This window comes from Dasypus novemcinctus, chromosome 2 (genome assembly GCF_030445035.2).
Source record: "Dasypus novemcinctus isolate mDasNov1 chromosome 2, mDasNov1.1.hap2, whole genome shotgun sequence".
NCBI classification, from domain to species: domain Eukaryota; kingdom Metazoa; phylum Chordata; class Mammalia; order Cingulata; family Dasypodidae; genus Dasypus; species Dasypus novemcinctus.
Genome location: NC_080674.1, coordinates 63,650,627 through 63,665,306, shown reverse-complemented (window position 1 = coordinate 63,665,306; position 14,680 = coordinate 63,650,627). Strand labels below are relative to the sequence as shown.

General features: G+C 42.0%; 1 pseudogene; it reads left to right on the top strand.

The window, feature by feature from the left end:
• Nucleotides 1-12,726: 12,726 nt before the first annotated feature.
• Nucleotides 12,727-14,171, top strand: LOC101416183 (E3 ubiquitin-protein ligase Hakai pseudogene; annotated as a pseudogene).
• The last annotated feature ends 509 nt before the right edge of the window (nt 14,172-14,680 follow it).

Here is a 14,680-nt window from a genome sequence, read left to right as displayed (position 1 = left end):
TGATTGTTAATTTTTTTACAAAAACTAAGTGACTCAGGAACAACCAGCAAGATGGCAACAGAGTAAGGCGCTTCTAGAGTAGGCTCATGCTATAGGGCAGTTAATAGTCACCCAGAGCTCTCTAAAGCACCTGTTTGGGGACCCCAGGAGACCTGAAGAGCATCCTACAACATCCTTGAAAGAATGGAAGGAGACTGCCCATCTGCAGAGAAAATTCCAAGTAGAGCACTCCATGCTGCAGAGGCTGGTGTCCATCCTCCACTGGTGGCACAAGCTGCCTCAGGAGCTATTCCCTGGCTGGAGTTGGAAGCTCCTTTCCCCAAAAATGGGAGAGGAAGAGATGGTTGGGCACCAGCCTTAGCTACTGATTAGTAAATTCAGCAGGCTAAAGTATAATCCTAGGAACAGCTAAAGTTTGAACCTGTGAAAATCAGAAATGAGGCCTGTAGCTGCTGTTTTGACTCTGCCCCCAGCATGAGGGGAAGCCAGGCTGATTGAAAATCACAGTGATAGTAGCGACTTGACTCTTTCCACACAGATCATACTGCAGCCCTAGCTAAGGCTTCAGTCCCACCTCTGGCAGGGAAGAAGCTGGTGGGACCTGCAGCCTCTCCAGGTAGCTACAGGTATATTCACCTCACACAGACTGAATACTTGGAAGTCTATCAGGGCAACTGCAGTCATTTTGGACCCATGCAGCATAATTTGCCATCCACACCTGAAGCTCCAATCACCACCCCTCCCCCAAGGCAGGGAAGGAAGGGGCATGAAGCTTCATCAGTCTGTCTGGGTAAATACAATCTAGACCTGCATGACTCGGATTATTACACACAGCTGTGTATCTGTCCCTACCCCTGGCAAAGGAGAAAGGTGGGAGAAGTTTCATGGGTCTCTGGTGCAATACAGATAGCTTGAGCCTCCACAGTTTATAGAACCAACTCCATCCTCACCTCCTACTACACAACCAGCAAAGGAGAAAGGGCAAGAAAACTCTTAACTAAAGAGAGAAACTACACTCAGAATAAATACATCTAGTAAGCCAGATGCCAACACACCAACAAAAAATTAAAATCTATACCAGGAACAGTAAGATATAGCCTAGTTAAAGGAACAAAATAAGCCTCCAGAGGACATAAAGCAATTGAGACAACTTATCATAGATGTTCAAACTAATCTCCCTAATAAATTCAATGAGATAGCTAAAGAGATTAAGGATATTAAGAAGACACTGGATGAGCACAAGGAAGAACTGGAAAACATACATAGAAAACTAGCAGATCTTATGGGAATGAAGAATGCAATAAATGAAATTAAAAATACACAGGAATCATATAACAGCAGATTTGAAGAGGCAGAAGAAAGGATTGGTGAGAGTGAAGGCATGGCCTCCAAAAGCAAACATACAAAGGAACAAATGAAGAAAAGAATGGAAAAAATTGAGCAAGATTTAAGGGAAATAAACAACAGCAAGAGACAGGCAAACATACATGTTATGGGTGTCCCAGAAGGAGAAGAGAAGGGGAAAAGGGTAGAAGGAATATTTGAAGAAATAATGGTAGAAAATTTCCCAACCCTGTGAAGGACATAGATATCCATGTCCAAAAACACAACTTACTCCCACCTGAGTAAATCTGTATAGACCAATTCTGAGACACATGCTAATTAGAAGATCAAATGCCAAAGACAAAGAGAATTCTGAAAGCAGCAAATGAAGAGCAATGCATAAAATATAAGGGATATTCAATAGATTAAATGTCAATTTCTCATCAGAAACCATGGAGGCAAGTACACAGTGATATGATATATTTAAGATATGGCAAGAGAAAAACTTCCAGCCCAGAATCTTATATCCAGCAAGATTGTCTTTCAAAAATAAAGGCAAGATTAAAATATCCACAGAGGGGGGAGGGGGCAAGATGGCGGCTGAGTGAACATCCCTGTTAGAGTCTTCTGCAGGGAATCGGCTGGGTGGCGTTGGAGACTCTTTGGGACCGGATTGTTTCGGGATTTTTGCTGGTCCGGAGGTGTCTGGACATCGATTTGGAGGGAAGGTAACAGAGAGGATTCGTCTGTGAAATATACACGGAGATCCCAGCTACCTGCAGAGGATTCCCTTCTTGGGTAGGCGGAGACGAGGCATCTAGCCCCGCTCGGTGGGGCTGAGCCAGGCCGGGCCGGGCCGCGGTAGCGTTTGGAGCCGGGCGGGGCCGGTGCAGGCCCCGGCTGCGGGCCGCGGTAGCGCTTGGAGCCGGGCGGGGCCGGTGCAGGCCCCGGCTGCGGGCCGCGGTAGCGCTTGGAGCCGGGCGGGGCCGGTGCAGGCCCCGGCGGCGGGCCGCGGTAGCGCTTGGAGCCGGGCGGGGCCGGTGCAGGCCCCGGCGGCGGGCCGCGGTAGCGCTTGGAGCCGGGCGGGGCCGGTGCAGGCCCCGGCGGCGGGCCGCGGTAGCGCTTGGAGCCGGGCGGGGCCGGTGCAGGCCCCGGCTGCGGGCCGCGGTAGCGTTTGGAGCCGGGCGGGCCTGGGTCAGGCCGCGGCGGGTACGGAGCCGGGCAGGGCCGGTCCAGGCCGCAGTGGCGGGAGGTGGACGCCGGAGCCGGCTGGGCCGCTGTAGCGAGCGGAGCTGGGCGGAGCCAGGCCAGGCCAAGGTGGCGTGAGGAGCCGGGCAGAGCCGGTCCAAGCCTCCGCGGTGGGCGGAGCCGGGCCTGCGGAGGGGTTTCTGTTTTTTTTTGTTTTTTTTTTTGTTTGTTTGTTTTTTTAATTTTACTTAAATTTTTTTTTTTTTTTTTTTTTTTTTTTTTTTTTTTGAGCATCTGCAGTACTGGGGAGTTCGTGGGCCCTGGGCGGCCTATTGGGGGTTTGTGGGAAGGGAGGTGCTTGCAGACCCATTTGGGCAGACAGACGGGGGGGTTTTAGGGCAAAGCGGGGGGAAGTTGTTGTTTTAGATAGTGTTGCAATTGTGACACGTGTGTACCTGTATCTCTCTTCTCCCTATCCGTTCCCCACCGTTTGCCCATCCTCTTTTTCTTTCTTCATTTCTTCTTGCCTTTCTTTTTTCTCTATTATAATTAGTTTGTTTTTTTTTTTTGTTTGTTTTTTTTCGGTTTTCTCTTTCCCTCTTGTCCCTCATCTTCCACTTATTTTTACTTTAATTCAAGTATACAATAGGTGCTACAGGGAACACCTCACATTTGCTGGGTTTTCCCATCCTCCACTGCCTCATTTCTGTGTGAACTGATTTAGGCTACCTACACTATCCCCCTTCCCCTGCATCTTGATATCCACTATCATCTACTGTCTCTCCTATATTCCACCCCCCACCTCCCGTTCTTTGATCCACAAAGTGTCTAACTCTTAATTTCTAATACCTTTGTTCTGTTTTCTGTCTATTATCCACTCTTGAAACTATTACCTTTCTTTTCTTTTTCCCTCTCTCATGAAAACAATAGCTGTGTAGTTCATACCATATTCCTCCCAAATTCAGTCATCAACTTCATAAAAGGTACTCTACCTACAGCTATAACTCTATACAATCTACATGAATCTAACCTCCATCCTTCCAGATCTCATATTCCTGCTTTATTAACATACATCACCAATACAACTTTACACTTTTCCCTTGCTTACACAATTGCCTTTCCCCAACACTAATACTTTCCTCTAAAGTGAACTTAACCAACAACAAGTAACTAGAATAAGAAGATAAAAGTGACAAAGAGAAGATATAACACCTGTGCAAAAATAACAACTAATTAACCTCCAAGAGCAGACAAAGAAGCTAAGGAACTGATTAAATTCGTCAAAATAAAGAGATGACCAGAAAGCAACAAAAATCTACGAACCAAACCAATAATCAGGAAAACATGGCTGAATCCAATCAACAAACCAATAATCACGAAGGGGAGCAAAACTTGGCACAAGCAATGAAAGATCTCAGAACATTTATCACCGACAAAATTGATGCAGTAATGAAAGAGGTTAACAACATGAAGACATCACTTGGAGGGGAAATTGCAGACATACGCAAAAACATAACAGATATGATGGGAATGAACACCACAGTTCAAGAAATCAAAAATACACTTGCAGCAAATATCAGCAGACTAGAAGAGACAGAGCAGAGAATTAGTGATGTGGAAGACAGTACATCAGAAATCAAACAGATAGTAGAAGGGGTCAATAAGAAGATAGAAAAAATCCAATTAGGATTTAGGGACCTGAATGACAATGCAAAACGCTCAAACATACGTATTATAGGCATTCCAGAAGGTGAAGAGAAGGGAAAGGGGTCAGAAAGAGTGTTGCAGGAAATAATGACTGAAAACTTCCCAAATCTACTGAAAGAGACAGATGTACATATCCAAGAAGCACAGCGCACTCCACAAGTCATAAACCCCAACAGGCCCACCCCAAGACATATACTTGTCAAATTATCCAATGCTCAAGACAAAGAGAAGATCCTAAAAGCAGCAAGAGAAAAGAAAACCATCACATACAAGGGAAGCTCAATTAGATTAAGTGCTGATTTTTCTTCTGAAACCATGGAGGCAAGAAGACAGTGGTATGATATAGTCAAGGTACTAAAGGAAAAAAATTTCCAACCAAGAATACTCTATCCAGCTAAACTAGCATTCAAACATGATGGAGAGTTCAAAATATTCGCAGACAAACAGAAACTGAAAGAGTATACCAACAAGAAACCTCCCCTTCAAGAAATTCTAAAGGGAGTTCTGCAGGAAGAAAGGAAAAAACAGGAAAGGCAAAGTTGGAGGAGAGTATAAGACCAACAACAACAACAAAAAAGACAAAAAAAAATATACAAACAAAATATGACAAACACAAATCCAATCAAAATATGGCTAACACAAATAATTCCTTGATAGTAATAACACTGAATGTCAATGGATTAAACTCACCTATCAAAAGATTCAGACTGGGACACTGGATAAGGAAATATGACCCATCCATATGCTGTCTACAAGAGACACATCTTAGACCCAGAGACGCATGGAGATTGAAAGTGAAAGGCTGGAAAACAATCATACAAGCTAACAATAACCAAAAAAAGGCAGGAGTAGCTATATTAATATCAGACAAAATAGACTTTAAATGTGAAACAATTGTGAGAGACAAAGAAGGATACTACATTTTAGTCAAAGGGAAAATCTGTCAAGAAGATCGAACAATCATAAATATCTATGCCCCTAACAAGGGTGCCTCTAAATACGTCAGGCAAACGCTGGAAAAACTAAGTGAAAGAATAGATACATCTACAATTATAGTGGGGGATTTTAATACACCACTATCAATTCTGGACAGAACATCTCAAAAGAGAATCACCAAAGACACAAAACATCTGAATAGTATATTAGAGGAGCTCGATCTAATAGACATATATAGATCGCTACACCCAAACACAGCAGGATATACATTTTTCTCAAGCGCACATGGATCATTCTCCAAGATAGATCATATGCTAGGCCACAAAGAAAGGCTGAACGAATTCAGAAAGATTGAAATCATACAAAACATTATCTCTGACCACAGTGGAGTCAAGCTGGAGATTTGCAAGGGAAAGAAGCCCAGATTTCACACCACGATTTGGAAATTAAACAACACACTCTTAGAAAAACAGTGGGTCAAAGAGGAAATCTCAAAAGAAATCAATGACTACCTTGAAACAAATGATAATGATAACACAACATACCAAAATTTATGGGATGCAGCAAAAGCAGTACTGAGAGGGAAGTTTATAGCCATAAATTCATATATCAAAAAAGAAGAAAGAGCAAAAATTGAAGAACTAACTGCACATTTGAAGGAATTAGAAAAACAACAACAAAGTAACCCAACAGGAAGAAGAAGGAAGGAAATAACAAAGATAAGAGCAGAACTAAATGAAATAGAAAATAAGAAAGCACTTGAACAGATAAACAAGACCAAGAGCTGGTTTTTTGAGAAGATTAACAAAATTGACAAACCTTTAGCAACACTAACAAAGAAAAAAAGAGAGAAGATGCAAATTCACAAAATAAGAAATGAGAAAGGCGATATCACCACTGACCCCACAGAAATAAAGACTATCATAAGAGGATATTTTGAAAAACTATATTCCAACAAAAATGACAATCTAGAGGAAATGGACAAATTCCTAGAAACACATAAACAGCCCATATTGACAAAAGAAGAAATTGATGATCTTAACAAACCAATCACAAGCAGAGAGATAGAATCAGTTATTAAAAATCTCCCAACTAAGAAGAGCCCAGGGCCAGATGGCTTCACAGGTGAATTCTATAAAACATTCCGGAAAGAACTGACACCAATCCTGCTGAAACTATTCCAAACCATCGAAACAGAAAGAACATTACCCAACTCCTTCTATGATGCCAACATTACCCTAGTACCAAAGCCAAACAAAGACATCACAAGAAAGGAAAATTACAGACCAATTTCTCTAATGAACCTAGACGCAAAAATACTTAACAAAATACTTGCTAATCGTATTCAACAACACATTAAACGAATTATACACCACGACCAAGTGGGATTCATCCCAGGTATGCAAGGATGGTTCAACATAAGAAAATCAATCAACGTAATACACCATATAAACAGATTGAAGGAAAAAAATCACATGATTATATCTATTGATGCAGAAAAAGCATTTGACAAAATACAGCACCCTTTCTTGATAAAAACACTCCAAATGATTGGAATACAAGGAAATTTTTTGAACATGATAAAGAGTATATATGAAAAACCTAAAGCCAATATTGTTTACAATGGAGAAATCCTAGACTCCTTCCCTCTAAACTCAGGAACAAGACAAGGATGCCCACTGTCGCCGCTCCTATTTAACATTGTCTTAGAAGTACTTGCTCGAGCACTGAGGCAAGAACCAGAAATAAAAGGCATTCAAATTGGAAAGGAAGAAGTCAAAATTTCATTATTTGCAGATGACATGATCCTATACATAGAAAACCCTGAGAGATCTACAACGAAGATTCTAGAACTCATAAATGAGTTTAGTAAAGTCGCAGGTTATAAGATCAATGCGCAAAAATCAGTAGCATTTCTGTACACCAATAATGAGCAAGATCAGGAGGAAATCAAGAAACAAATACCATTCACAATAGTAAATAAAAAAATCAAATACTTAGGAATAAATTTAACTAAAGAGGTAAAGAACTTATACACTGAGAACTATACAAGATTGTTCAAGGAAATCAAAGAAGACCTAAATAAATGGAAGACTATTCCTTGTTCATGGATAGGAAGACTGAACATTATTAAGATGTCTATCCTACCAAAATTGATCTACACATTCAATGCAATCCCAATAAAAATCAATGCAGCCTTCTTTAAGGAACTAGAAAAACTAACTATGAAATTTATTTGGAAAGGAAAGAGACCCCGAATAGCCAAAGACATACTGAAAAAGAAAAACGAAATTGGAGGAATCACACTACCTGACTTCAAAACATACTATAAAGCTACGGTGGTGAAAACAGCATGGTATTGGCATAAGGAGAGACATATAGACCAATGGAATCGAATTGAAAGCTCTGATATAGAACCTCACATATACAACCACATAATATTCGATAAAGCCACCAAACCCTCTCAACTGGGAGAGAGTGGCCTATTCAACAAATGGTGTCTGGAGAACTGGATAGCCATATGTAGAAGAATGAAAGAGGATTACCATCTCACACCTTATACAAAGATCAACTCAAGATGGATCAAAGACCTAAATATAAGAGCCAAGACCATAAAAACCTTAGAAAGCAGTGTAGGGAAACATCTACAGGACCTTGTAATAGGTAATGGATTTATGAATATCTCACCAAAAGCACGAGCAGCAAAAGAACTAATAGATAAATGGGACTTCCTCAAAATTAAAGCCTTCTGCACCTCAAAGGAGTTTGTCAAGAAAGTAAAAAGGGAGCCCACACAGTGGGAGAAAATATTTGGCAATCATATATCTGATAAGAAACTTATAACTTGCATATATAAAGAACTCCTACATCTTGAAAATAAAAAGATAAACAATCCATTTAAAAAATGGGAAAAAGACTTAAACAGACACTTCTCCGAAGAAGAAATACAAATGGCAAGAAAGCACATGAAAAAATGCTCCAAATCTCTAGCTATCAGGGAAATGCAAATCAAAACCACAATGAGATACCATCTTACACCCATAAGATTGGCAGCTATGAAAAAAACAGAAGAATACAAGTGCTGGAGAGGATGTGAAGGAAGGGGAACACTCATCCACTGCTGGTGGGAATGCAGAAGGATCCAACCATTCTGGAGAACAGTATGGCGGTTTCTCAAACAACTAGCCATAGATTGGCCATATGACCCAGCAATACCACTGCTGGGAATATACCCAGCAGAACTGAAAACAAGAACACAAACCAATATATGTACACCAATGTTCATAGCAGCATTGTTCACTATTGCCAAAAGTTGGAATCAACCCAAATGCCCATCAACAGACGAGTGGATCAATAAAATGTGGTATATACACACAATGGAATACTACTCGGCTGTAAGAACAAACACACTACAAACACATGTGATAACATGGATGAATCTTGAGAACCTTATGTTGAGTGAAGCAACCCAGACATTGAAGGACAAATACTACATGACCTCAATGATATGAAATAAACAAGCTGCCCTAGATAGCAAGAGACTGAACGATAGGCTTGCAGGAAATCGGAGGGTGGAGGAAGGATATGAGCCGATGTCTGCAGGGGTGGAATTTAAGACGAGATGGTGGTAAGTATGAACACAAAGAAGAGATAAAAGGGGGGCAAGGGGTTGCCTTTGCTTGGGGCTTTGCGGGTTTGAGGGTGGCTGGGGAGGGACGGGTGGGTAACGTTGCCCAAAAGTGGGGGGAGGGAGGGGTAGCATACGAACCAGGAGAGGGTCAGGTGTTGGTGGAGAGTAAAATGCCGAGAAAATCATATCAAAATATAATAAAGAGGGTTACCTGTTTAGAATGCTCGGAGGGGAGGGTCTGATGCAGGACGGGCTCCTGGGGAATGTCTAAATGCTCATTCTGCCAGAGTGGGTGACACCATGGGGTAGAAACCCAAGTAGTGAGAGTGGGGGTGGACCCACATCCTGGGGAGGACTAATGCCATCCAATAGAGGGAACTGTATCCCTCGAGAGAAAGGGTGGCTCCCAGGGCATTGGGGCAGTTGAGCAAGTTAGGCCCTGAACACTATTCCATCTATCTCTGGAAGTGGCTCCTCAGGAAACGGAGGTTGGCTATCACTGAGGGCACTAAGGTGGAAGGGAAAATGGACGTTAAATGTGTGGAACCAAAGTAAATGGGGGGTAAGAGAGGAGTTTCTTGAGAGTACACAAGGATGGATATAAAACATGTAATATTACACCATAACATATAGGAGATGACAGACTGATAATGTAAACCATAATGTAAAACATAGGATAACTAAAAATGTAAAGAACTGTGTATCCTAAAGTATGCACCATAATGTAAATACAGATGTCACCTTGTTAGAAAGCTAATGTCTCAGACTCTGTACATCACTTTAAGTAAATATGATATGAATAGGGCGTAAGAGTATCACTGTGGAAGGGAAAAGGTTTTCTGGTGGATGTGTGGGAGTGCTGTATATTATATATATACATTGCTGTGGTCTAGGACTCCTGTGAAGAAAAGCTGAATAATTGGGGGGGGGGGGGGGGGGCGGGAAATAGGATGTGGAATTTTTTCAAGTCAACATTCTTTATCTAAGTTCTTTATCTAACTTTATCCAAGTTCTTTATCTATCCTTTAAACTCATCGCTATATGCCATTCCCTAGTAAGGGACCATGACATTATATTGGGCTTCAAATTTCGGGGAGTTCTGGATCACAGAGTGTTTCAACAATGGCAATGGAGGGATACTGGTATGGGATACCAATGACAGATGATATATGACTGACAGGGAGCTGTACAGAACATATGTCCAGGGTGCATGGTAATGTTTGGATATACTCATAGTGGCAACAATTAAAAACCACAGTAGGGGGGGTACTGGGTTCCCGGCCAGTGGTGCTCTGTCGTGGTCCCTAGGGGAGCAGCGACAGTCTCCCAGGTACAGTGGTGGGGACCGGGAGGGAGTGAGGGTTCAACAGTGAGCCCCTGATACTAATGACTATGCTTGTGAGCTGATAAACCCAAAATAATAACAAGGCCTAGAGCAACTTTGTGCCTGGGAATTCCCTTCTGTCAGCCTTCATGTTACTCAAATGTGGCCAGTCTCGAAGCCAAACTCAGCATGTAAATGCAATGCCTTCCCCCCAGCGTGGGACATGACACCCGGGGATGAGCCTCCCTGGCAACGAGGGACCACTATCAACTACCAACTGATGATGCAACTGGAAAATGACCTTATATGGAAGGTTCAATGCGGATCAGCAGAATATCCATGTCTACATAAAATACCATGACTTTAAAATGCTGTTTGACCTAAAGTAAGGGGGAAATGGAAAGGAGAAATGAGTTTATATGGCTACGAGTTTCTAAAAAAGAGTCTGGAGGCTGGCAGAAGGTTTGCCCTCATGCACAACTGAGCAGAGTCAGAGAGACAGATAAAGCAGATACAACCCCCAGATATTGGTTCCTTTGAGGGCTAAAGAGACCCATGGGAGTTATGGTCATGGCCGATGGGGTTAACTACCAGGGCAGATGGCCCCTCTTTGGAAATGGTGTTTATGTGTGATGAATCTGGACTCAGATGGGATCTCCCTTCATAAGACTTTCATGCTAATGTGCTGGAGGTGCAGTTAATGTTGGGGTTTAAGATATATTTAGGGGATTTGAATCTCTGGACTGACAATGTGATAGCCAGATCCTGAGCCTCAACAGACTCCAGCACCTACAATCTGATTTATTGGACTTACCACACTCAGCTAAGATGGAGGTGAAGAAGGACAACCACCACACCATGGAGCCTAGAGTGATTACAACTGAAAATGGGAGGATTGCATCCAGCATCCAGGTGGAATCTGAGCCTCCTCTTGACATAAAGGTGCAATGGACACAACCAATCCAGTGTCCACATAGAAGAGGTGGCATTGGATTGGGAAAAGTGGACATAATGGACAAAGGGTATGGGGAAAGGCAGGAAGAGATGAGAGGTGGAGGCGTCTTAGGGACATGGAGCTGCCCTGGATGGTGCTTCAGAGGTAATCACCGGACATTGTAAATCCTCACAGGGCCTACATGATGGAATAGAGGAGAGTATGGGCCATGATGTGAACCAATGTATATGAGGTGCAGAGGTGCCCAAAGATGTACTTACCAAATCCAATGGATGTGTCATGATGATGGGAACGAGTGTTGTTGGGGGGGGGGAGAGGGGGGGGTGGGGGGGTGGGGTTGAATGGGACCTCACATATATATTTTTAATGTAATATTATTACAAATTCAATAAAAAATAAAAAAAAAAAAAAAAAAAAAAAAAAAAAAAAAAAAAAAAAAAAAAAAAAAAAATATCCACAGATAAGAGAAGTTGAGAGAGTTTGTAACCAAGAAACCAGGTTTGCAGGAAATATTAAAGGGTGTGCTACAATCTGCAGAGAAAAGACAGGAGAGAGGCTTGGAAGAGAGCTTAGAAATGAGGATTATATCAGTAAAAGTAACTAAAAGTGTCAAAAGAGTGGTGAAAATAAAATATGACAGATAAAACCCAAAGATCAAAATGTGTGAAATAAGAACTGCCTTTACAGTTATAACATCTGAATGTTAATGGATTAAACTCCCTAATCAAAAGACAGACTAGCAGAATGGATGAGAAAATATGAACCATCTATATGCTGTTTGCAAGAGACTCACCTTAGAGCCAAGGATAAAATAGATTGAAAGTGAAAGCCTGGAAAAAGATATTCCACACATGAAGTAATAACAAAAAAAATAAAGCCAGAGTAGCTATACTTATATCAGATGAAATAGACCTTAAAAGACACTAGAAGGAGAAGCAGACATGGCTCAGGCAACTGGGTTCTCAGCTACCACATGGGAGATCTGTGTTCAATTCCTGGTACCTCCAGGAGAAGATATGCAAGACAGCAAGCTGGTGCAATGGGCTGGCATGGTGAGCTGGTACAGCAAGGTGGTGCAGCAAGATGATGTGGTGAGATAACTCAACCAAGAGACACAGCGAAGAAACACAATCAGAGATGCAACAAAGCAAGGAGCAGAGGTGGTTCAGGGAATTGGGTGTCTCTCTCCCGAATGGGAAGTCCCAGGTTTGGTTCCCAGTGCCACCCAAAAAGAGAAGGCCAGTACACAACAAACAGACACAATGAATGCAAACAATGAGGGGGTGGGGAGAAATAAAATAAATCTTAAAAAAAAAAAAAAAAAAGATGCTAGTGGGCATCTTCCACAGTCATCCTCTACAATTCCCATAGATCTTCTTTCCACAGTTAACAGCTACTTTCTCTTGAATCATACGAGAAGCTGCCTTAACTACCTTGACACTGAAGCTTTTTTGCATAGTCGCTTCTCCCTCTGCCCAAACGATGCCTGACTCCCTTACTGGAGTAGGGTAAAGGAAGCAAGAGAAGAAAACACGTAGCGGTCATAGCAGAGGTCACCTGGTCACACTTCGGCATTCTGGGCTCTGGAAGGTACTGCGCACATGTTCCCTGCTACTCCAGTGAGGTTGATTCCCACCCCCACTGTGCTCTGTGAGACCAATCATGGATCACACTAATAATGAGTCACAAGGCACAATAGTTCTGGATTGTTGCGTGGGCTTGATGTTCGTAGACAAATTCCTATAAAGCTCTTCTCCAAGCAAGCAAACAAAGCCATACCTGCACCTCAAACCTGAAGGACTATAAACAGGATGCATGTAAAGATTCCACCTGGTGATGAAGAAGGATTTGATTCTAATGAAGAAGAATGGTTTGACTGTAAAGGGGGAGAACTATTTTGAAATCAGTGAAGATTTCCTGGACACATTTTTTGGGATTTTAAGATAAACACTTAGGTAAAAAGGATGATACACCAGTACATTTCTGTGACAAATGTGGATTGCTTATTAAAATTTATGGGTGAATGATTCCATCCAAGCATGTTTTTTGCTATGACTGTGCTATTTTACATGAAAATAAAAGGGAGATAAGATGTGTCCAGGCTGTAGTGCTCCTGTGCAGCAAATTGAGCAGTGTACACTATGTTCTTTCTTCATGTGTGGCATTGTTTAAGGGTGCAAGAGAAACATATTTGTCTCAAAGAGACATAGAGGCTCCTCTCAACCTCCACCATATGAGAGCTGGAAAACCCATGCTTCACTTGAAAATGTTTACCCTCCTATTGCCCCGCCACCAACTGAAATCCCTGATCATCATTCTATAATGATGCCAGACAAGCACCACATGAGCCATATTCCACTAAAGCAGCACATCATGATGCCACCACCTCCTTTGCAACATGACCACACAGAGGACTATGATTAGCCACATGAGGATATTGTGCTCCTCCAGCAAAAATGTCCATGGTTCCACCTCCACCTCATTCAGCTAGTCAGGAAACCTTTCATATTTCAACAAGAAAATACAACAACTTAATAACTGTCCCTATTCAAGATGATTCAAACCACCACCACCTGCCCCAGCACCTGCTCACCATCATCCTGAATATCAAGGTCAACCAGTGGTATCACACCTTCATCATATTATGCCTCCACAGCAACATTATGCACCACCCCTGCCTCTTCCACCACCAAGAAGCCATCCAATGCCACATCTTCCCCAGGCCACAGTACTCCTCACTTGGTTTATAGTCACGCTCCACCTCCACCAGTGAGCTCTGCTTCACCACCACTAACCCCTTTCTGTGGACATATTACTGCCCAGATTCCACCTTCTATGAATCAACCTCCTCCAGGACCTCCCCCACCTCAACATGGTGGTCCACCTGTAAGTGCACCCCCTCCTCACCATTATAATCCTAAATAAAGGATCACTGAAGAGCAAGGAACACTGAGCCCTCCATTTACACAGCCAGGGGGAATGAGTCCTGGTATATGGCCTGCACCAAGAGGGCCACCTCCTCCTCCACAAATGCAGGGTCCACCTTCTCAAACCCCACTTCCTGGACACATCATCCAGATCAGACAAGATATAGACCTTATTACTGATGATAATAGTATTGTGAACTGAAAATATGGTAAGAAAGAAAAAACTTATATACAGTCGGCCTTTTAATTAAGCTTTGACTGTTTGGGGAAAGAAACACTTAGGGTCTTGTCTCTTAAAATTGTTTTAAACTTTCACCTTACGACTGATTTCAAGTACTATACTATAGTGCAGATAAGTGGCTCAGTTGAGTACAGTTTTATTGCAACAACTTTGTTCCTGTAATGTGGTAAATTGACCCAGAGGTGACCATTTGTAATATTTCCTTAAAAAAAAAAAATTTCCATTGTTTCACTTTCAAAAATATCGCTTTTGTTAAACCCAATGTTTAGTTTTTCTTGTGATACCTTTTGTTAACCCATGTAAAAGGATTAAATTTCAATATGGCTATCAACATGCTATTTTTATGTGCTTTTAGGTGCAGCCACATAATGTTTTTAAAACCATACGTTTCATCACTAATTTTCCAAAGTTACAATAAAATACTAAAAGCAAAAATTTACTAGAATTT